Below are 23313 nucleotides of genomic sequence, written 5' to 3'. Positions count from 1 at the left end.
TTTCATACTTCCAGTTGCTGAGGCCCCTAAAATTCTAGTCGTCCCTGACTTCTCCCTTTCGCTCATACCTCACATCCATTTAATCAATAAATCCTGTTGGCTTTGCCTTAAATATGTCCTGAACCTGACTCTGACCATCTCCACCACTTTCATCCTGGTCTAAGCTACCACTGGCCTATGAACTGACCTTCCTGCTTCCTCCCTTGTCTCCCGACAGAGTATTTCCATCCCAGCAGCCAGCGTGATGCTCTAAACTGTAAGTCAGATTTCATTACTTCTTTGCTCTAAGCCTTCTTATGACACCCCATCTCATTCAAGAGTCCTTACGTTGGTCTGCAAGATATGATATGATTTTCACCTGCTTACCTTTCTTAAGCCATCTCATGCTCTCCATTGCCTTGTTCAACCCCCTGATATCTGAATGGGTCCCTCTCTCTCCTTGTCCCAGTCTCCTATTTAAGGAGTCAAACCCTCCCAGGCCATTTCATTTAAAATGATCCCCTTCCCTCTACCACCTGCTCTCAGCATTATCTACCTCCTTTTCCTGTTTTGTTTTGCTCCATTGCCTGTGTCATCCTCTGACTTTGGCTCTCTTCCCTTGCTCCATGTGGTCAGATATTTTTATTTGTTCACTCTGTGATACCAAGAGCAGTCCCTGGTAAATATTTGTTGGATAAAACTAGAGTTGGGGAAGTCTATAGAAAAGCATAAATGAACACATCTGATTGATCTTCTACCTTAGATGGGTGTTAAGGCAGGTATCTTAATGAAGGGACTTAAACTGCAACCTCAGAGTGGTGTTCTTTCTCTGGGACTGGCTTCTCTCTTGCCCCAGGCTTGGGTATATATCAGATACCTGGGATACATATGATTCCTGTGGTATGCGAGCCTCTTGCTGGGAGATACCAGGGCTGAAGCAGGAGGGCAAAGTGAAGCTCACTATTGGGGTCCTAACCAGGCAGTAGCACCTTCTTGGCATTTTATGTGTGCACCTATGTCAGAGTGGACCCCCTCTCCCAGGCACACATGATGTTTGTAGTCCTTAGCTGGCAGGGCAGGGATAGGGTGGCCTAATAGACTACAAGTCAGGAAATCAGGTGATGTGGATTCCAGGCCTCTCTTACCCATCAACTTGCTGGAGAATTTTTAGAATCATAGAATTTTGGAGCTGAAAAGGAACCTAAAGATTTCTATAATCTCTTTTTTCTTGCCCAGCCATTAGAAAGAGAACAAAGGTATGTCTATCCCCTGCCTAGTTCACAGAAACATGGTGCAACCTACATAAAAACTGCATGGGCTCCTGTAAGTTGTGAGTGTGCAGAGGTCAAGATATTGTAGGGAAGTGGTCGAGGTCAAGTGTATTCAAAAGAGAGGAGGTCTAGTCTCTGTCACTTTCTTGAGTGGTAATCTTGGGCAGGTCATTTGTTTCTTGCTCAGTTGATCCTCCATTTTAAAAAGATAATATTTCCAGTTTACTTCAGAGAGATACTGTGGAGATAAAATAAGCTAATGGTGGTTTTAAAATTACTTTCATGGCTATACAGTGTGCTCAGATATGAGGTCGCAACCCAGAGTTTCATCTGGCATTGGTGGAAAATGAAGCCTGGGGTCTCTGTTCCTTCCTAGTTGTTTGTGTGACTTTGGACAAGCCTCTTGATCTCTTTGAGCCTCAGTTTCCCCATTTGTGCAATGGAATGACTGCCACCCTGCTCACCTCTCAGAGAGGTTGTAAGATTAAAGCGAGACCCTGGATAAAAAGAGACTTTGTGAACTTGGAAAGTTTCTATTATTCCAAGCTACCAGGATTTTTACACACAAAAGCCATAGCCAGTGATTTTTCCAACTTACTCATTGAAGCTTACTCTTTTTAAGGAGCAAAACTATAAAAGAAATGTTTAAAAACTATTTTTGGATGGAAATCTTTCTGAAATGAATGATATGCTTCTGAACAAAATATTAACATACAGCTCGGAAAGAACCTCCGGTTTGGGACTAGGGGTTGTTGAGTTCATACCGGTATGTACAGAGCGCCTGCTTGGTGAGGGTGGGACCACAAAAGGTTCCTTCTCTCAAAAGTGTTACCTCCCAAAGAGGAGAGCTGGGGTGGGGGAGGGAACTAGTGGTAGGCAGAGGGAAATTGCTGGGGGAGAGCCCATTCTGGGATTGCCCTGCCTCAAGGTTCCATGTAGCAACACTGGCGCTGCAGGAAGGCTCTTAAATCCTGTTCAAGGCTCTGAGTGGGAAGAGCCACTCCTACCCGATCAGTTACTGTGCTTATAATAGTGTGAGGCCACCGGGCTTGTGAGACTCTAGAGCAGTGGGCCCCAAACTACGTGGTTCCCAGCTGTTGTGCTTTGGGGGTTCATGTTTCTACCTACAATCATTGCTCTGTCTTCTGCCTGGTAGACAGTAGTCACTTCTCTTTTTTTCTTTACTTTTTTTTTTTTTTAAGTGTGGTTACCTAGATATGATGTAAAATTTACTTGTAACAGCAAATTTTTCAGTCTATAGTTTTGTAGCATAAGTACATTCTTCGTACTTACTGTTGTACAACCATCACCAGTACCCATCTCCAGAACTTTTTCATTTTACCCAACTGAAACTCTTTACCCATTAAGCACTACCCATTTCTTCCTCCCCCCAGCCTCTGGCAACTGATATTTTGCTCTCTGTCTTAGAGTTTGACTACTCTGGATACCTCGTATGAGTGGAATCATGTAGTATTTCTCCTTTTGTGGTTGGCTTGTTTCACTTAGCATAATGTCAAGTTTCCATGGTGTAGCATGTGTCAGAATGTCCTTCCTTTTTAAGGCTGAGTGATATTCCATTGTATGTATCCACCACATTTTGCTTATTCATTCCTCTGTTGATGGGACCCCTGGGTTGCTTCCACCTTTTGACTATTGTAAATAATGCTGCTGTGAACATGGGTATGCAAACCAGGAGCAAAAGGTGAATGCTCTCTGAGTCTCTGCTTTCAGTTATTTTGTGTATATACCCAGAGGTAGAATTTCTGGATCAAATGGTAATTCTATTTTTAATTTTTTGAATAACCCCCCATACCACTTTCCTCAGCAGCTGCACCACTTTATATTTTCACTAACAGGGTGCGAGGGTTCCTGTTTCTCTACATCTTCTCCAACACTTGTTGTTTTCTGCTTTTTGTTGATTTGGTTTGGTTTGGTTTTATAATGGCCATCCTAATGGGTGTGAAGTGGTTTATCATGTAGTGATCATTTATGCTGGGCTCAAAGAGCAGTCCCTCCAAATCTCTGGGAAAATAGACATCTGAGTGTGTTAGAATTGTGCATAGAGGCTGGGCATGGTGGCCCACACCTATAATCCCAGCACTTTGGGAGACCAAAGCAGGAGGATTGCTTGAGGCCAGAAGTTCAAGACCAACCTGGGCAGCATAGTGAGACCTCGTCTCTATTAAAAAAAAAAAAAAAAAATTGGCTAGGCACAGTGGCTCATGCCTGTAATCCCAGCATTTTGGGAGGCCGAGCTGGGCAGATCACGAGGTCAGGAGTTCGAGACCAGCCTGATCAACATGGTGAAACCCTGTCTCTACTAAAAATACAAAAAATTAGCCGGGCATGGTGGCACGTGCCTGTAATCCCAGCTACTCAGGAGGCTGAGGCAGGAGAATCGCTTGAACGTGAGAGACGGAGGTTGCAGTGAGCCGAGATCACACCACTGCACTCCAGCCTGACGACAGAGCGAGACTGCGTCTCAAAAAAAAAGAGAAAAAAAATGAGGAACCTGGCAGGAAAGGGGCTGGAACACCTTCAGCAAGGTATGGGGAGGGAGACTGAGGGGACAGGGATGACTCGTCATTTGTACCTTTTTCCTCTGGAAGGCTTGGGACCAGGAGCAAAGGGTGAATGGTGCCTAGGCAGCCAGTCACTAACCAAGTAGCCTGAATCTTAGTTGCCAGCCTGCGCACTTGGAGTTTTGCTGTTTTTAAAGGCTCAGAGAGATGTAATTAGCAGCAGCTCACCTTTGCAGGGTTTTTGCCGTGTACTAGGAGCATCATGTGCAGTATTTGGGTTAATCCTCACAACCACCCTATGGGTGGATTCTATTATCACCTTTTCACAGATGAAGAAGCTGAGCCGTAGAAGGGTAATGTCTGCTGCCTAAGGCTGCACAGCTTGTAAACTGCAGAGCCAGGACTGGAACCCAGGTGTCTGATCTCAGAGCCCACGCTTTGGGCCAGTGTGTAGTTTATCCTCATGAGAATGGGAAGAAGGGAACACTTTTTTAGTTTAGTTTAGTTTAGTTTTTTAATGAGTTTATTGTTGAGCACCTTTAGGCACCCCCTTGCTGGATCCCTTCACAAACATCATCTTATTTGATTCTCCCTATTTTACCTATGGGAACATGCCTACCTATTTTACATATGGGAAACCTGATGGCCAGGAAAGTGAATGGATTGCCAGTGGTTATGATGCTAAGAGGCAGAGCTGGAACTCAGCCTGAGGACGTTGATTCATTCCAGTGCTCACAGCTCATTCCATTGTGCTGTGAGCCCTGACCAGCTTCCACCCCACCCCCATGGAAAGAAGCTGGTAGGTCAGCTGTAAAGTCTGCAAAACTCCAAGGACTATAGCCACTGCCTTCCTTTCCCATTGCTGTCCCTTCCTCCTCTAACTTCCCCACCCCAAGACTACCACCTCCACACCTAGAAGTCATGTGAGTCCCTCATCTTGGATCAAAGTGCTTGGAACATAGTAGGTGCTCAATAAATATGCGTTGAATGTTGTTTGAGGGCTGGGTGTGCTGGAGGCAATAGAATCTCAGCCAAGATTGTGTTCCTAAAGAGAAACACAAGTAGAATGCAAATATTATTGTTTCCTCCTCCTTCTCCCAGAGCAAACCTCCGCTTTCCAACACCCAGATGCCAGGGACTTGAAGAAAAGAGTGTCCTCGCTCTGCAAACTTTGAATTATTCCCAAATTCCCGAAGGAAAAGAGGCACAGTCATGTTAGCAAAGTGCTTGCAGAATCAGGTGTCACTCTTTGTAATTAATAAGATTAATGATCTCTTGCTTTGCTCAGCATTTTGTGGTTTTCAAAATGCTGTCTCAAGTATTATATATCATTTGATCTCCTCAGCCATCCTGTTAGATAGGCAAGACGGGACTCATTTTTCCCGTTTTATAGATGAGGACACTGAGACTTGGTGAGGATGTTAAGATACTCAAGGTTATTGACTGAATAAGTGGCAGAAGCCATGGAAAGGGAAGGGGTTCCACTACTGTCTTTGCAGAGCCTCAGTTTCTGCATCTGTAAAATGGGGTAAACGTACATCGTTTAGAGTAGTCAAGCATGAAATGTGATCGTATATGTGATGTGATCAGCACAGTGCCCACACACGGCACAGGGGATGCTTAGATGGGGAACAACGCAAAGCTCATTGTTCCGCTGATGACTTATATTGTACTGACCATTGTTCCACCCCAACTTTTAGGAGGAGCAAGTATAGCCTCCCTAGTCCTGCCTGGTCACCTTCTGTTCTGGTCACCTTCTGGCTCATCCCCTGGAGTCAGAGTGCAATCACAAGGGCTGGCCATGAATTTCCTTTTTTTTCGCCCACCCTGAAACGGAGTCTTGCTCTGTTGCCCAGGCTGGAGTGCAATGGCACGATCTCGGCTCACTGCAACTTCCGCCTCCTGGGTTCAGGCGATTCTCCTGCCTTAGCCTCCTGAGTAGCTGGGATTATAGGTGCGTACTACCACACTCAGCTAATTTTTTTGTATTTTTAGGAAAGACGGGGTTTCACTATGTTGGCCATGCTGGTCTTGAACTCCTGACCTCGTGATCTGCCCGCGTTGGCCTCCCAAAGTGCTGGGATGACAGGCGTGAGCCACCATGCTGTGCCTGGCCTTTTTTTTTTTTTTTTTTTTTTCCTTTGAGACAGAGCTCACTCTGTTGCCCAGGCTGGAGTGCAGTGGTGTGATCTTACTGCAACCTCTGCCTCCTGGGTTCAAGTGACTCTTGTGCCTCAGCCTCCCGAGTAGCTGGGATTACTGCCACCATACCCAGCTCATTTTTTTGTATTTTTAGTAGAGATGGGGTTTCAACATGTTCAACATGTTGTCCAGGCTGGTCTCGAACTCCTGGCCTCAAGTGGTCCACCCACCTCAGCCTCCCAAAGTGTTGGGATTACAGGCATGAGCCACCTTGCCCAGCCATGAATTTCCTTTGATTTGCAAAATCTGAGGTCTGTCAAAGAGAATATCTATAAGATAGTTTTCCTTTGGTGACAGGTGGTTATGACAAATGTTTTATTCATTTAGTACCAATTTGCATTTTATTATCCTAGCTCCTCCAACTCATTAGCTATATAACCTTGGGCAAGTTATTTGGAATTTTGAGGCCTCAGTTTTCTTATCTGTGAAATGGAGATAACAGTATCTACTCCATAGGGTTGTCATAAGAATTAGATGAGTTACTGCACATCAGGTCTTGAGAATGGTGCCTGGGACATATTACCTACTCAGTAAGCATTAGTTATTATTTTTACTATTCTCACCATGCTTGATGCTCTGTTAAAGACAGCTGCCACCAGCCTTATACTTCCCCCACATTGAGATACATAGCCAGTGAAGTTCATATGCAAAACTTGACTTCTTCATTGTGTCCTGGGTTATCTACTGTTTGACCCATTCAGTCAGGAAGGCAAATCCGAAGCAAGTTGCAAGATAGTGTGATTATCATAGAGATAGCCTTGAATCCGCTTGAATCAACTCTCATTAGTAACAAATCATTTGCAACACACCCTACATACAACTCTTGCTGATCTCAGCAACAACCAGAGGCTACTTTTCTAGGCTATCTCCACAGAGATGGAAACATTTTTTGCCAGTAGGTCAAGGCTGTGAGTGCCCTCTGTTTGTGGTGGCCCATCTTCAGCTTGGCAGAACACCTCTGAGTCCCCGGGGCTTCCTTCCTGGAGCTTTGTGCATTTCTCTGATACATATTGTGAGCCGCAGATACCTCCTCTGTGAACTTCCAAGACGCTGCTGATAAACGTCCACATCAGAGCCTCTTTCACACTTGATGAGCATCCCTGCATGCCTAGATTCAAAATTGCTGTTTGATTTCTTGTATACTGCTACTGATTGCACACTGACTGTGCAGCAGGCACTGTAGTAGGTACTCACACACATCTCATCTAATCCTCCTGATAGTCCACTGAGGTAGAGATTCTCCTTTAGGGGAGAGGTTCAGTGATGTTAACTGTGTGTGCAGGGGTTGGGGGACACACAGTGAGAATGAAATATTTGGGTTATCAGTCTCAGGTTCCTTCCATGCAATACCCACCTCACTGTCAACTTCAACAGAGGACTCCCTGGGCCCTAAACAGGTATTGCTGGTTTACTGATATCACTGCCATTCATGATTAGCAAATAGACTACTTCTGCCAGTTCTTGCACTATATATCCGAATGTGCCCGAAAGTGCACTTTGTGACAACCTTCATGGATTTGTCCATCCTTCCTCCTCTTCCCACCACCCACACAGTGTCTGGGACACAGACCACACTGTCCTCTGTTATATGGGATACTACACATGGCATTGATTTTTTTTTTTGTATTTTTAGTAGAGACGGGGTTTCACCGTGGTCTCGATCTCCTGACCTTGTGATCCGCCCGCCTCGGCCTCCCAAAGTGCTGGGATTACAGGCGTGAGCCACCGCGCCCGGCCTGATTTTTTTTTTTTTTTAAACTTAGTGAATGCGCTCTGTTCCCCCAAAATAGACTGTCACATGGATGAGCATTTCATTTCCCGAGCCTTCACAGCAGCTCCAGGAATTGCCATCACTGAAATCAGTATCATTTATTAATCTCCTACCATGTGTATGGTGGGCACTCTACTGGATTCTTGACATCACTGTTTACAGTTTTCACATCTACTCCGTAAGGGCAGGCCTAATTTATGTCCATTTTACAAATGAGGAAACTGAGGCTGTGGGGGAGTGTCGAGACACTTGCTCGTGACAGTGGAGGGGCTGCTGTTTGAATCCTGGGAGTTGTATCCTGGGGGCTTACACCTTAGCCACTATGAGAAACTGCCTCTCAATATTTACTACATTGGCCTTATCCCAGGCACTGTGTTAGGGGAGGGGAATGCAGCATGGAGAGTCAGTTCATCTCCTCAAGGAGTTCAGAGTGATGGACTGAATAATACTGGAGTGGTTTTTATTTTTTCCAAACCTATTTCCACATGCCCCCACCCCCCCTGGCTGAGGCAGCAGATCCATAACACACAGAGCTAAGGGGTCCAGGGGAGCTGAGGAGGCAGTTCCCGGGGGGACAGCAGTGCTTTGCACTGTGTATTTACAGCCCAGGCTGACTCCTCTGTTTCCTCTTTGCCCTTTTCCCCTCTACTCTCATATCAGATCCACAGAGCCAAGAGCTCATTTAGGTCTGGCTTGGTGTGATAGTCTTATTGTTGCCTGGTCCATGTCTGGCTACTGAGGAGACAGGAGGCCTTATTTGGCCATAACTTATTGCTATTATGACTTTTTGTAAGGCCTGAATGGCATTTCTTAGAAACCCACATGGTGTATGCACTGTTATTTATGCTCTCTTCCTAGGGGCAGGATGGGCCAGTCTTTGGGGTCAGTAGGCAAAAGCAAAGCTACACTGGGCCTTTAGTCTGCAGCTGATGCCTCCTGTTTTGCAGCTGAGCCTAGCTGTGTCCTGCTGTGACACATGTCCCATGGAATATTCAAGGCCTAGATGTCTGATCCGTCACTGAGCACCAAGCACTTTTTCTACAGCCCTGGACAGAAGTGTTCAGCCCGCTGCTTTTGACAGTACCATTCCTTGGGCATTTGTCTGTGATGGGCCGTAGCCCAGAGCAAGTGTGCAAGGAGAGACTTCCACCCAAAGGCCCTGTCCTTCACGTGTCTGGCCCACCCTCTGGTGCTAGTTTTTGGGTAGGGATGGATGGGGACCCCTTTTGTAGGCTGTACCTGGGGCCTCAATTCTAGAGATTATCTCTTTTTCAAAACTCGTGAGGTTGGCAGGCTTGCACAGAATCCTTCCTTGCCTTTTAGGGGAAGGGAATTGGTATTGCTGGGGAATTCAGCTGGAAGAACTTGGGACTGGTTCAGAGGGGTCAAGCCACTGTCTGTGGTCTGCTCTGCACAGAGGTGGTGCTGGTATCCGATCCAGGAAATCTGACTCCCTTTCCTGTGCCCTTTCTACAATTCCACCCTGCCTCATTCCTGCAAATGTGTGTGCACATATGATACAAGTATATCTCATCATCCAGATGGCTTATGGTCTACTTGGGAGAGGAAGCAAAGACAAATAAAGGTGCAATACCACTTCAAACAAGATAGCATGTAGACAAGTGCTAAGTCATACAGTGTAGACAAGTTGAGACAAAGGCAATGTGTAGACCCTTTTAAAAAGAGTTGGGATGAGAGAGGTCCCTGTGAACTCGAGTTACAGATGGGAAGATTTCTGAGGGTGGTGGTGGTACTCAGGTTGCTCCTTGGGGGATTGGGATAAGAAAGATTTTGGGAATGAGTGGGCATACTTTGTAGAAGGATTAGTGATTTGAGGAAGTGGTGCAAGTTGGAGAGAAGCAAGCAGTACAGCCTTCTTTATTGTAAAAGTAAAGTGTGCTCATGTAAAAAACATGAACGATATGAGAAAGCTCAAAGAAGAAAATCTTTGTACTCCTACTGCCCAGACAGAGTCTCCATTCTCATTTGGTGTTTACCTGCCTGTTTCTTTTTATTTAGAGATAGGGTCTTATTCTGTTGCCCAGGCTGGAGTGCAGTGGAGCTATTATGGCTCACTCCAGCCTTGAACTCCTGCACTCAAGTGATCCTCCCACCCCAGCTCCTGAGTACCTAAGACTACAGGTGCAGACTAATTTCTGTATTTTTTATAGAGATGGGGTCTCGCCGTGTTGCCCAGGCTGGTCTCAAACTCCTGGCCTCAAGCACTCCTCCCACCTCAGCTTCCCAAAGTGCTGGGATTACGGGTGTGAGCCATTGCACCCGGCCTCTTTTTCTTTTCTTTTCCTTTTTTTTTTTTAAGGCATTAAGATCAAATATATTGTGTCCACCGAGATTATGGAAGGTATCGAATAGTATATGGGGACACTTGGTCAAAGGGAACCACTGTTGGTTCTTGCTCAAGGGGTGCAGATGGATGTCGTTGTTTGAAAAGAGGTACCCGACATCTGTGAGCAGGCAGGGTGGGAGCCTAGGACGAAGCAGTGGCTTTACCACACCAGACTTGGGACTCTTTCATTACCCACTGCGTGCGAGTCTCAGGTTTACCGTTCTCCACTGCTGCCCCGGGGGCTCAGAGAAAGAATTTCTCTTGAGTTGTCTCAAAAGCTGGTTCCCCACCTGCCACCCTCATACCTCCCCATCCCCAAAATTCCTCTCTTTTCCATTTACCGCCCAGTTTCTGAAGCAGTTCTCCTCCCCTAGAGTTGTTGGGGACACAGCAGGTTTTGCCACACCACAAACCTTTGCTGCTGCATGAGGTCATTTCAGGGAGAAACTATATATAGCGGAGGACTAGCATCAGGACAGCTCCACGTTGTTCAGGCCGGTTAGCATCGCCCTTCCGCTGATGCAGGCAGGGTCACCTCAGATTCAGCACTCATCCAGTGGGGGTGTGGTCAGGAGCCTCGAGGAACCAGGGCAAGGTCGTCTTATCTTCATTGCCCTGTCTGTATAAGCCCATGAATCTCTGGTTCCTCATCTGAGTGATGAAGGAGTTGGTCTGGGAGGGGAATTTTGTACCATTTTCCTTTTTTCTGGGTTTTTTTTTTTTTTTTTTTTTTTTGAGACAGAGTCTCGCCCTATTGCCCAGGCTAGAGTGCAGTGGTATGGTCTTGACTCACTGCAACCTCTGCCTCTGCCTCCCGGGTTCACACCATTCTCCTGCCTCAGCCTCCCGAGTAGCTGGGACTACAGGTGCCCGCCACCTCGCCCGGCTAATTTTTTTTTTTAATTTTTGGTAGAGATGGGGTTTCACTGTGTTAGCCAGGATGGTCTCGATCTCATGACCTCGTGATCCGCCTGCCTCGGCCTCCCAAAGTGCTGGGATTACAGGCGTGAGCCACCGCGCCCGTCCTTGTACCGTTTTTCAAAGCTACTTGAACCCTTTCTGGGGTAAGCTTACAAGGTAGCTTGATATATACAACCAACTGGGTACTGCGCTGGTTGAAGCTGGAGAGAATGACCCCCCAGAGGGTTCCACGTATGTCCTGGGGTCCTACAGAGCACACAGTTTGAAAACCACTGAGCAAGCTCATCCTCTGAGATTTCTTTCAGAGAGTCTGGCCTCATGCGTAGGATCTGGCATAAATAACACATAAGCAGGGTTGCAAGCTCTGTGACCTTTGGAGGCATTGATGGGCATCTTGGGTAGCCTGGGGGTGTGGCATAGGGACAGATCTCAGGGCAGAGTCTTCTGGCGTTGAGGCAGCCAGGCAGTGGCACAGTTTGCAGATGCAGTTGGACTTGCTGGCCTGCATGTTGAAGGGCTGTTTCTTTTTCTGTCTACTCCTGCCTGCCTTTCTTTTTAGCACTGGTTTGCCCCAAAGAAGAGATGAAAATGAGGATTTAATACATTTCAGGCAAGGAAAGAGCATTTAATTTAAGTTGCCTGAGGCTGAATTACACATTTTATAGAAAGAGTATTTGTCGAGCACAGTGGTGCCTTTGGCAGATATAGGAAAGCCAGAATGTGGGGCCAGTTTTTCTTCATTCAGCAAGTATTTGTAGAGCGCCAGCTTTGTATTCCTGGAGAAGCAGAGAAGCACAAGGGAGATCCCAGCTGTGTTAGAACTCCTTGATTGCAAGTAACAAACCAACTGAATCCAGCTTCAGCAAAAAGGGCGATTTATGATAGGGCTTCGGGGGCACTCAGGACCCCACAGGCAGGGTTGCTGCCTGGCCTTAAGTAGGGATTAGAAAAACCTTGTTAGATTCTCCCTTCTCTCTCAGCTCTGCTTCTCTTTGAGCTTCCTTCACTTCTCTGCAGCCTGGCTTCCCCCTCCTGAGCCCACACAGTCCCAGCCACACTCAGAAGTACTGAGATCTCCCAATCCAAAGTCCATATTCCCATGGGAGAGAGAGAGTCTGGTTGGCACAACCTGTGTCACATCTCTACCCTCAGTCTGCTCAGCTCCAGCCAGGGGATGGGGTCACACGTGATGAAACAGGTCTGGCAGGAGCCACTCCTGATACCATGCAGATCAGAGGCAGCTCCGAACAGGGGAACTTTGGCAGCACAAAGCCGGGTGCTCCTTGAGGCTTTGATGAGGAGCTCTGGTCCCAGCGAGGAAACTGGGTTTATGTGGAACATTTAATAGCCACATAAGGAGACAGTGAAAGAAGTGACCCTCAGCAGAGCCTGCCTATTGCCAAATGCATGGCTTTTCCAGCTGGGGCTGTCAGACCGTCAGGGGACAGGGGCTCCCCAAGCCTGGTGTCAGCAGGAGCCCCTCCAGGTTCGCTCAGGAGAAAGGGGCTTTGTTGGAAGGATTTTAGCAGGGCAGCCTGGCCTCCTGGGAGCTGGGGCTGGAAGGCAGGCAGGAGTGGAGGCGGCCCTGTCTTTGGGGAGCTGTGTGGCCTCTCTGCTTTTGTCTGAGCATCTGCTCCTGTCCCCTCTCTTACAGAGGACCCAGGCTTCTCCTCTTACATGTCAGCATGTGCCATGGTTGAACACACCAGTGCCTCCGTGAATGGCTTCTCTGGGTCACAGGCAGCTAGTGCGGGACTGGACCTCGTTGACTGGGAGGCTGCCCCTTTCAGGGCTTTGGGTAGGGCAGGCATTAGAAACCCATCTCCTCGGCTGGGCGCAGTGGCTCACGCCTGTAATCTCAGCACTTTGGGAGGCTGAGGCGGGCAGATCATGAGGTCAGGAGATCGAGACCATCCTGGCTAACATGGTGAAACCCCGTCTCTACTAAAAGTATAAAAAATTAGCCGGGCATGGTGGCGGGTGCCTGTAGTCCCAGCTACTCGGGAGGCTGAGGCAGGAGAATGGCATGAACCCGGGAGGCGGAGGTTGCAGCTGAGATCGTGCCACTGCACTCCAGCCTGGGTGACAGAGTGACTCCGTCTCAAAAAAAAAAACAAAAAAACCCATCTCCCATCTCCTCGCATCTCCTACAGTCAGGGGATGCTGTTCTGTGGACACTGGAGAGCCACGCCTTGACAACTGGGGGGAGAGGGGACCAACCTGCACCAAAGCCAGGGTGCAGGGAGGGGAGGGCAGTAGGACGTGTGGCCTGAATGGCCTCTCGGATGCTGACTGCAGGGCAGGGCTGTGGAGGTGTGAGGAGCCACAGGGAACCTGTGACCAGGGAGAGTCAGGGCACCTGGGAGGGCATTGCTGGACTCCAAGGATGGCAGGGGAAGCTGGGAAAGGGGTAGGGCGGGATAGAAGACAGGGAGACCACCTGGGAGGCTGGTGGCACTCCAGGCAGCAGGGGAGGGTCAGGAATGGAAGTGCAAGGGGTATGGACGATCCTTTCAAGGAGGTCCCGAACTTTGGCGACAGTCTGGCTGAAGCAGATCAAGGGTCCAGTGATAGGGGCACTGGGGAGGGGCCTGGCACAACCTGGCTTGAGGAAGGAGAGAGATGGGCAGCCAGAGGAGTGGAGCGCCGCTGGAGAGCCTGCTGGTGGTGGCTGAGGGGGGAGAGATCTGGAGACATTTACAGCAGGAAGGGAAGTCCCCGGGTAGAGGAGGAGCTGCTGGAGAATGGGTCCTGGGCCCACCAGCTCTGCCTCTCAGCAGCCGTGACAGTGGCCAAGTCGCCTCAGCTCCCTCATCTTCAACGTGGGGACAGTCTCTGCCCAGTCCCCTTGCTGAGGTGTGGGGAAAGGCTGAGGTTGTGCATGTCACAGGGCTCTGTGCACAGGAAAGTCTCGTGCGGATGCAGGCAGCCTTGTGACCGCGGTCGCTCATGGCATGGCGCTGCCCGGTGCCCCTCCGCGGGATCAGGGAGACTGCTTTTCTGGCCCTGGGATGTGAGTGGACACTGGCTCCACCACAACCCATCTCCTGGGTATCTCGGGCTGGTGACCCTGCTGCCAACCGTGTTCCCTGTCCCTGGGGGTGAGTAGAGAACAGCAGTGCCCAGGCCTCGTGTCTGAGGGTCTAGGAATGACCGCGTAGGCCTAGGATCCCTTCACCCACACTGGCTTCTGAGATCCCCTGGTGGTGCTGTGTGTGTGGAGACCAGCAGCAGGGCTGAGGCAGGAGGCAGGTGGCTGTATTCTCCTTCCTGGGCAAGCAAAGAGGCCATAGGGGATGTGGTTGAGTGGGGACAGACACATTGCATTTACTTCCTAGTGTGGAACTGGAGGGGCTGCTCTGAGAATGGTGTTAGCTTTGTTGGCCTGTTTCCCAGAGAGAAAATCCTGGAGCACTTGTTTCAAAGATACCAGGAAAGTGGGGAGTGCTGAAACCTGCATCCTGTTTTGCTGCTGGCCTAGGGAAGAGGACCCGGATGGGGACAGTAGATGATGGCAGAGACTGGAGTACTGGCTGCCTCCTGGGGCCCACAGAGCTGGGGGAACCAGTGGAGGGTTGAGGTGAGGACCTGAGGTCAACAGGGGAGAATGTGTGGCTTCCTTCCTGTTTGGTGCCGACCTTGCTCCATCCAGGACTGCCTGGCAGCCTGGTTCCTTCTTCCTAGCTGCCCTCCCCAAGAACACAGCCCGCTGTCCTCCGCAGTTCACATCCCACTTTTCCTGTATGAGCCATGCCTACCCATCCGAGGCTGCCTCCAGCTCACCTGCAGCTTCCTTTCTCCAGGAAGGCCTGGCTTCTATGTGTGTCTTCCTTGCCCTCCAGCCCGTTTGGCTATTTCTGTTCATTTTCCCTCCATGGAGCCTCTGGCAGAGCTGCCTGCTCTCTTCCACCCCAAGCCAGCTTTTGTCTTCTCCTGCCCGCTTGTTTCCAATCACAGGGGTTGGAAGGGGTCTTAGACCCCTTGGAGCATTATTTTTTCTAAAGTGCCGCAGCTGTGCATCTCCCTGGCCTGTCCAGCTGTTCTTGTCCTTGACTGGAGAGTTATGTCACTTGTGGCAATAAATAGGAAATGAGAATGAGAGGGTTGCCAGACTGCCCTTCCAGCTGCCTGAATTTCTGTTGGGAAACAAGGAGAGAAATAAGCACAATAAGGCTAACACTTAGAAGTACCTCCCATGTTCTCTTTATGTTTTCCAGACGTAGTACCAAACCTTTTCCATGTATTATCTCGTTTAATCTTTGTAGTAACTCGATGAAGTAAGTTGTATGATCATCCTCTCACAGCAAGGGACACAGAGGCCCAGAGAGGTTGCGTAATTTGCCCAACATCATCCATGAGTAAGTGGCAGAACCAGACCAGAACCTGTATCAGTCTGTCTCCCAGGGCACTCTCCTAACCACTAGAGAAGGAGAGGGCCACGGACCAGGCATCTCCGGAGCCCACTTGAACTTCAAGTTCTCCTTTTCTCCAGTTGCCAGTTGCAAATAATAATGTGCTCAAAGGAGCCTCATGGTGTCATTCTCAGAGCCATCCTTTATTCTCCTTTCTCTGTACCCCAAACAACAAAAAGAACTTTTGGATGGTAGAGGTTGTAGTATTTATCTTTGCTTGGAGTCCCCCTACCAGCATCCCCTTTTATAGTCTTCCGTAAAGCTTTAAGAACTTCATCAGCTGGGCGCGGTGGCTCACGCCTGTAATCCCAGCACTTTGGGAGGCCGAGGCAGGCAGATCACCTGAGGTTGGGAGTTCAAGACCAGCCTGACCAACATGGAGAAACCCCATCTCTACTAAAAATACAAAATTAGCCAGGTGTGGTGGCACATGCCTGTAATCCCGGCTGCTCAGGAGGCTGAGGCAGGAGAATTGCTTGAACCCAGGAGGCGGAGGTTGCAGTGAGCCGAGATCATGCCACTGCACTGCAGCCTGGGCAACAAGAGCGAAACTCCGTCTCAAAGAAAAAAAAAAAAAAAAAAACTTCATCGACATTATCCTTGCAAATAAGGGGCTACAGAAGAATAAATAATAGCCTAATCTTGACTTTTCTCTGATGATCTTTCCACTTAGATCATATTCCATTCTCTCCTGAGCGTGCTTGAAATGCCCGAGATGCCTGTTCTACACATTCTGTATTGACAGGGAACATTTCTGCTCTTTGTGGTAAACCTTTTGTGTGCTATTATTGTCCATAAGTAGTGATTGTCAATTGGGAAGAGAGAGGGAGAATGAATCACAGTCTCTGGGGATTGGGGCAAGTGTGAAATTTGAAAAGCATATTCAGGATCATAATCTCATTTTAGATTTGGAAAAATATATATATATTTTAAATGTAAGCAATTGAAGAAAGTGGACTTGGACAAAATCTTGCCTGATATTACAGTAATTCTCAAGTAAGGCATAGCAGTTTTAGCTGGGGGTGTATATGGGAAGCCTATATATTGATTAAAAGGGGGTATGTGCTTTAAAAGGTTAAGGAACTGTTTCCCAACAAGAGACTGTATGTGTCCTGTCATTCTGTCTCCCACAGCCCTGCAGGTATTTACTGGAGGTCTCTGAGGATGGTGCATACTATATAGGGCATCAAAAGACCCAGGGGCTTGGGGCTTGGGGCAGGTGCACTAAACACCACTGGTTTGCTAACTGGGACCTTGTAGCTTAGTGGTTAAGATCACAGGTTTGGCTCAGACCATGGCAAAGTTTAAATCCCAGCTCTACTGCTTTGTGGTAGTATTCCTTAACCTCTAAATGTCTCAGTTCCTTCATCTGTTACATAGATGGTGGTAGTACCTACCCTATCATGTAGCTGTGGTGATTATGTGGGATAATGCCTGGCACCTGGCTGGTAGTCAGTGATGGTGGATACTGTTTCTCACCTGTCCTACCTGCTTTGTCTCAGTTGGATCAAACTCTCATGGGGCTCTGGGTGGCTGACCCAATGGCTTTGTCGAAATGAAAGTGTTTTGTGGTCCTGGAGGTCCTCCTGGTTCAAGGCTAATCTGAAGCGTCTGTCTGCATAAAGCCCAGACGTGCATTGAGTTTCTCCATGCCCCGCCCCGTGCTTGATCCTGGGTGTGCAGCTGAGCAAAACAGATACGGTCCTTCCCTCAGTCCTTCGCTCCGAGGTCCCACAGAGTAATGGGGAAACAGATGATACTCAGGTAATCAAAATGTAACACATACTACAAAGGTAAGAACAGGGTACTGGGAGAGAATTATGGGTTAGGAGAAATGAATTATTTTGGAGTGGAGGGTCAGGAAGCCTTCCCTGAAAAAGAGACACCTACGCTGACACCTGGAGGCTGGGGCTGAGGGAGCCATGCTTGTCTCACGTGTCCCCACCCCTGGCCAGGGCTGCCTGCTGGTCCGTGTGACACCTTTGGGTGAATTAGAGAAAGATGCCTCCTCTGGGCAAGGGCACAACTGGAGAGAGAAAGGGAAAGAAGCAAGTGGCCACCCCAGTTTCTGCCCTTGTGGGGTGAGGAGGTGTTTTCCCTTTCTAGGAGAAAGAGAGACCGTGTCCAGGACACTGTCTGGAGCTGCTAAGCTGGCCAGCAAGTGCTCAGAGTCTGGCTTCCACGGGCTGTAGCTGGTGACTGTCTGCTGTGACCTTTTTCCCATAGCAGATATCTCTTCCACAATGTGCTATAAAGAGAGAGGACCACTAGGAGGGCAGGAGGGAGAGAGGAGGGAGATCTGCTGGGGAAGCCGGGCCAGAGACTGAGGCCCAGGACCTGGCAGCTTCTGTCTCGCCTCCCCAGCACGAGTGCCTGTGAGTGCCTACGTCATGCTGAGTTCTATGCTAACCTTGTTATTTAATCTGGAGTGTTCTGTTTTGTTTGTCTTCTCACCTGGGACCCACCTTGCATTCCATCAGGTAGGGGTGATGAACTCAATGCAAATGATGGTTGGTAAGGCAAGACTCTGCTGGGTGGGCAGCTCCCTGGCTGGTGGAGGGCACGCTTGAGGAAGTGGCATTTGAGTTCACTTCTGGGTGCTTGGATGCCTGGCAGTCATGAGTGGAAGTTCCAGGAAGTTACTTTTCTGTTCCCCCTAAGGGAGATCTCCTTTCCCAAAGGAGAGCAGTCTGACATGGGAACGGGTTGCCTCTGAGAGCCCAGCCTCCAGGGTTGGTGAGGTTTGTTCCCAGGGATTCTTGCGTCAGCTGGGGCACACGCTGCAGGGCCTTCCACGACCTCTCTGGCTCCAGTGGGATCCAGCTCTGCAAAAGTTAAGCCCTTCTGCCATAGCCTGGTAGAAGCTTTTTCTAAATCAAGCTGGGAGGGCCGCTCTCAGGCAGACGGGAGCAGCAGTCTCCAGACTCACCAGATCCTGGAGCTCTGTGTTCCAGGTCCCTGATCTCCCTGAAGCCCCAGCTATGGAGCTTGGTCCAGATTTCCCCCAACAGCAGCTGGGCAGCAGTATGTGCCTGGCCCCCTTTGGAGTGGGTCACACACCCACCTGGCCAGGCTCTGGCATGGAGGCTGGCACTAGGATGGGCTTCAGGGATAGCGCACACCTGTTTCGTGCTGCTGTTGCCAACTAGCTGGCCCTGGGCTTCTTGGAACTACAGATGTTTGCATTGTTGGACTGATTGTCTTTTGACTTTTTCTTTGCCTTACTGACTTTCTGTGGCCATATGGTTAGCTTCGGATACAGAGAGGTGTGGGGTGGTCCCAGAGTGCCTGCCACAACATCAAGTTTATCTAGATGGGAGCCCGTCTGTAAAACTCAGAAGGTGGCAGGAGCATGTCTGACAGTGATTGGAATTGAGCTGTGCAAGACACAGACGAGATTACCTCTTCAACTCCAGAGTGTTGTGGCAAGGCACCAGAGCTGGAAAAGCCTGAAAGGTCATGTCCAGCTGCCCACCCAATGTGGAGATGCTCCACTTAGCACCCTTGCCAGGCATTCAGCCAGACTTTCTTTGGGCGAGGCTAGCTTTTGAACACACTGAGTGAGTAGAAAGTCCATCCTTGCCTTGGCCTGTCTCTCTGTGGAGCGGGTGCCTGTGCCCTGTCTCATTGCCCACACCGTGGCCCTATGAGAGCAGCTGCCTCTGTTCTTTGTGAACTTAGCTGAGCCCGAGTGTGCTTCCTTTGTGTCTGTCATTCACTGGCTCTGCCTGAGAAGTTTGTTTCCTTTTGGTAAAGTTTTCCTGTTATATAGCTCTTGGGATTTGAATCAGGTGACTTGTGGTACAGAGTGGTGAAGATCAGAGACAGGGTGTGTGGCTTGCCCAGGTCATCTCAAATTTGTTACCAGGCCGGAAACACAACCCCAGAGATGCTTGATCTTGTCATTTTGCTGCTTGAACACATTCCACCTCCTTTCTGACCTCCAGCATGTTTTGTGAGCAAGATTCTGAGAGCCCTCTCTAAACAGCAAGTCAGAGCTTTTAGCTTCCTTCCTCTTTAGATTGTACCTGGCTGGTGAGTGAAGGTAAGGGTGGGGATGGACATGTAGGAGCCATTTGGTGCCAGGAATAAGACAAAGCAGCTTGGAAGAGGGGTCTGGAGGGAGCCAGGGTGTGATGGCTGAGTGCCACAGAGGAGGGCCACAGCTGCAGGGCCAGGGCCACCCTGGCCACTCCTGCCTGCATTACCATTAGAGGCTTTCATCTCCCTGACTCCTTTCTTTTTCTACTTTCTCCTTTTCCTCTTCTGTTGAGGCATCCCTGAGCGTTCTTTCCCCTGCCTACCTGGAGATCTCTAGACCTTAAGATTTGGTGTCCTTGACACGATGTATTTCTTTATAATGCCTTCCCCTTCGGACCTGTGCAGCCATACCACTTGAGAGCCACCCCTGCCTGCACCTGGGAGCTTTCACATCAGAGACTTAACCAGATGCTCTGGATGCTGCCCGCCAGCCGCCCAGAACACTGAATTGTCTTTTGCAGGAAGTGACATCTTACCTCACTGGGACATTTTATAGACAGTGCCTTCACCCTGAAGGTGGGAATTTCATGAATTGTGGCAAGTCAACAAGGTGGCCATCTGGGAGCAATAGAGGGAAATGGGCATTTGCGGAGTGCCTTCCATGCTCCAGGCACAGACTGTTGTGTTCTCCCAGCACCTGGTGACGTGGCATCATTCATCTGCGTTGTACAGATTGGAGAACTAAAGCTTATAGATAGGGCCACCAGGCCAGTTGGGGGTGGGGTCAGAATGAGAATCCTCTTCTGCTTGGCTCCAGAGCCCAACTCCTCCTGGTCTGTGCGGCCTCTCTGCAAGGCCTGTCTTCTCCAGTGTTGCCTTGCTAGCACTGAGCCCAGCACCTGGCATCAACATGAAGCGATGGTTGTAGAAGGTGTGCTAGAGCTGACAGGCCGGGACTTGAGCTTGGTAGAGCCAGGATAGTTGGGCAGATGATTTGGGCACCAGGGGCTGGGGATGGGGGCAGTATCTGTCCTCTGTCTCTTTACCTTCTTTGGGTATAACTTGGTGGACACCAGAGTTCAGAGTTGAGGTGGTGCAGGGTGTAGCAGACCCAGAATTAAGGCAGGACTGTTGGTCTCTGTAGCCTCCTGAGAGTGCTGAAGACCCGACTTCCCTGGCTCCTGCTTCTTCTGTGGCAGCTGGAGCCAGTGAGATGATGCCCCTTCCCCATTTATCGTTTTCTGCAATTCTGCCTCCATGACAGCCAGCAGGATGAGTGTGGGGAGACCCGTAAGAGGGACTAGAATGAACATTTGTGTGCATTTGGTTTTGTGTTCCTTCGCCCTTCTTTTGCAGCAGGACTTGGCTTTTAAACCTGCCATGGACTCCGAGGCTGCCCTCCCACCCTGATCACAGTGCCCCTGCTCCTTATGGGCTCCTCGCTCTCTCACCCAGGCTGGAGTGCAGTGGCGCGATTACGGTTCACCGCAGCCTCTACCTCCCAGGCTCAGGCAATCCTTCCACTTTAGGCTCCAGAGTAGCTGGGACCACAGGCATGCGCCACCCTCCATGGCTAATTTTTGTATGTTTTTATAGAGATGGGGGTCTCACTGTGTTGCCCAGGCTAGTCTTGAACTCTTGGACTCAAGCAATCCACCCCACCTCAACCTCCTAAAGCACTGAGATTACAGACATGAGCCACCACGCCCGGTCCCCCGTAGAGTTTTTACCCTGACTTGCACACCTCCTTCATCTAGCCCCGTCTTCCTGATACTCCCAAATCCTAGGGGTTGGCTGGGAACAGGATTCACCATTCCTCCTGGAGGCACCAGACAGGTTTTTGAGAACGATGATGACTTATGTCTCATTGATGCTCTGCTCACCCTATGAAGGCAGGTACATTTCTTTGTGGAAAGCTGTCCTGCTGCATTGAAGGGCCCTAATGATACAGTGGCTTAAAGAATGAGGAGTTTGTTTTTCTGTCTCATGTAATGGTCCTGATGTCCTCCACATGAACAGACCAGGTGAGGGGGGCAGCTCGGCTCCTTCTGGTCACCTGGGATCCTGTTTTTTTGAAGTTGCTGCCACATCATAGGACATTGTTGTTTGCATGGTTGAAGTTGGGTTGCAGCTATGTCTGGGCTCCAGTCAATGGAGGGGGAAGAAGGCGTGGAGGAGGCCCGCCCGCCTTCCCTAGGCCCTGGTCCTCCATAGCATGTGTGCAGCATAGTCACATGGCCTCCCTGACTGCAAGCAAGGCTGGGAAATGTCGTCTGTCTGGGCTGCTGTGTGGCCATGAAGAAGGGGAGACTGGCTTTGGGTAGGTAACTAACAGCCTCACTGCAGAAGATGGAGAGTATTTTCACTTGCATGTGCTGAGAAAGAATATGCCTCCCCGCTAGTCATGTGCCCACACTCTTTGGCAACTTGCACACATGCCCCCTTCCTTGGGAAACATCTGTGTGCCAGACTATGCTGCACCAACTTAGGGGACCAGAGGCCAAATAAGGCAATTTCTGCCTTTTAGCAACTCACAGTGTAGTCTGGAGAGGGCATATGTGGAACCTAGACAATTTGTAAATGCCAAAACAGAGAATCTCTTTTGTTGTATGCTGGGCACTGCATATAGAGAGCTAAAAGACTACCTGGGGCCTCCATATGCTCGCAGTTGGGCAGACTGGAAAATGGAATGAAGTGCTGAGAGCAGTGTGGCTGAGGAATTAGGAGGGCTTCACAGAAGAGGTGACGTTCTAGCTGGGCGCCGACATTTTCAGTTTCAAAAGATGGGGTATCTTCAGGAGAGAAAACCAATAGCAAAGGCATGGAGACTTGCAAGCCCATGGAGGGCTGGTGGCTCAGGTGTGGGCTGAGCATAGTGGAAGCGAGTGAGAAAACAGGCCCCAGCTGTCTGTGCGGCTCACTTCTCCTCCATCTGGCCTCTGCACCTATCTCCTTGTTAGAGGCCTTCCCTGGTCCACCATTCTCAATTCTCATCACTGTATTTCTCTGCTTAACTTGGTCCACCATTCTCAATTCTCATCACTGTATTTCTCTGCTTAATTATGACATAAATACCTGACACACTCTAGATGGCCTTGTGCATTGTCTGTCTCTCCTGCTAGAATGTAAACTGCAGGAGAGCAAGGACTTTGTTTTGTGTAGGTAAATAGTGGGTCCTCAAATATTTGTTGAATGAATACATGAGTTCATGGGAATATGGGACTGCGGACTGAAGATCATATTTTTGGAAAGACTTGATTTCCATGCTAAGGTGTTTGGCTTTTATTTTTAGGTAGTGGGGAGCCATAGAACGTTTTTGAGCAGGGGAGTGACATAATCACTATTAACAAGGTTCCTGGCAGCAGCAAGGAAGATGGTCAGAGTGGGGAGAGAGTGCCCCTTCCCTGGCCCTAGGCGAGCTCCAACGCAACTTACCTTGCAGCCTGATGTGCCATTTGTGTAGTCTGGAAACCTATTCCCAGTCATTGTGTTTGGGGCCAAACGGGATTCGATCTCTGGCAGGGCTTCATCCCTAAGGGTCTAACAAGTACTCTTATGCACTGCTGGTGGAAGTGAAAATTGATAGTCTTTCTGGAAAGCAATTTGGCAAAAGGTAACAAGAACCTTAAAAATATCCCTGCTCTTTGACCTAGAAATTCCACAGCAAGGACTTTATCATAGAGAACCAAGCCGAAGTGTGTGCAAAACTTTATGCATAAGACTTTGATTCCAGTGTGAAAAATGGAAAGTCTAAATGTGTGACTCAGGGACCTCTCAAATCCATCCTGTCATCTCCATCCCCACTAAAACTCTGCCCGCTGCATGATAGACACAGTAAAATCTGAGTCCAGGCCCCTGTTTTTTCATACCTCTTCTAATGCAGCAGCCCCCTAACTGATCTTCCTGC

The 23313-nt window shown here is 49.2% G+C and overlaps 1 protein-coding gene across 2 annotated transcripts in view; it reads left to right on the top strand.

The window, feature by feature from the left end:
• The window catches only part of LOC105478449 (ubiquitin domain containing 1), a 64475-nt gene that overhangs the window by 5390 nt on the left and 35772 nt on the right, over positions 1 to 23313 (top strand). Inside the window, exon 2 of one of the 2 annotated variants that reach the window (XM_011735755.3) lies at positions 218 to 256. The exons of the other annotated variant lie outside the window; for it this stretch is intronic. The gene's annotated coding sequence lies outside the window, so the exon portion shown is untranslated. The remainder of the gene's footprint in view (positions 1 to 217; positions 257 to 23313) is intronic. 2 annotated transcript variants of the gene reach the window in all.

The sequence above is a fragment of the Macaca nemestrina genome, chromosome 9, assembly GCF_043159975.1.
Source record: "Macaca nemestrina isolate mMacNem1 chromosome 9, mMacNem.hap1, whole genome shotgun sequence".
Taxonomy (NCBI): Eukaryota; Metazoa; Chordata; class Mammalia; order Primates; family Cercopithecidae; genus Macaca; species Macaca nemestrina.
The sequence above is the reverse complement of the archived record's forward strand: the minus strand, read 5'-3'. Positions and strand labels throughout refer to the sequence as shown.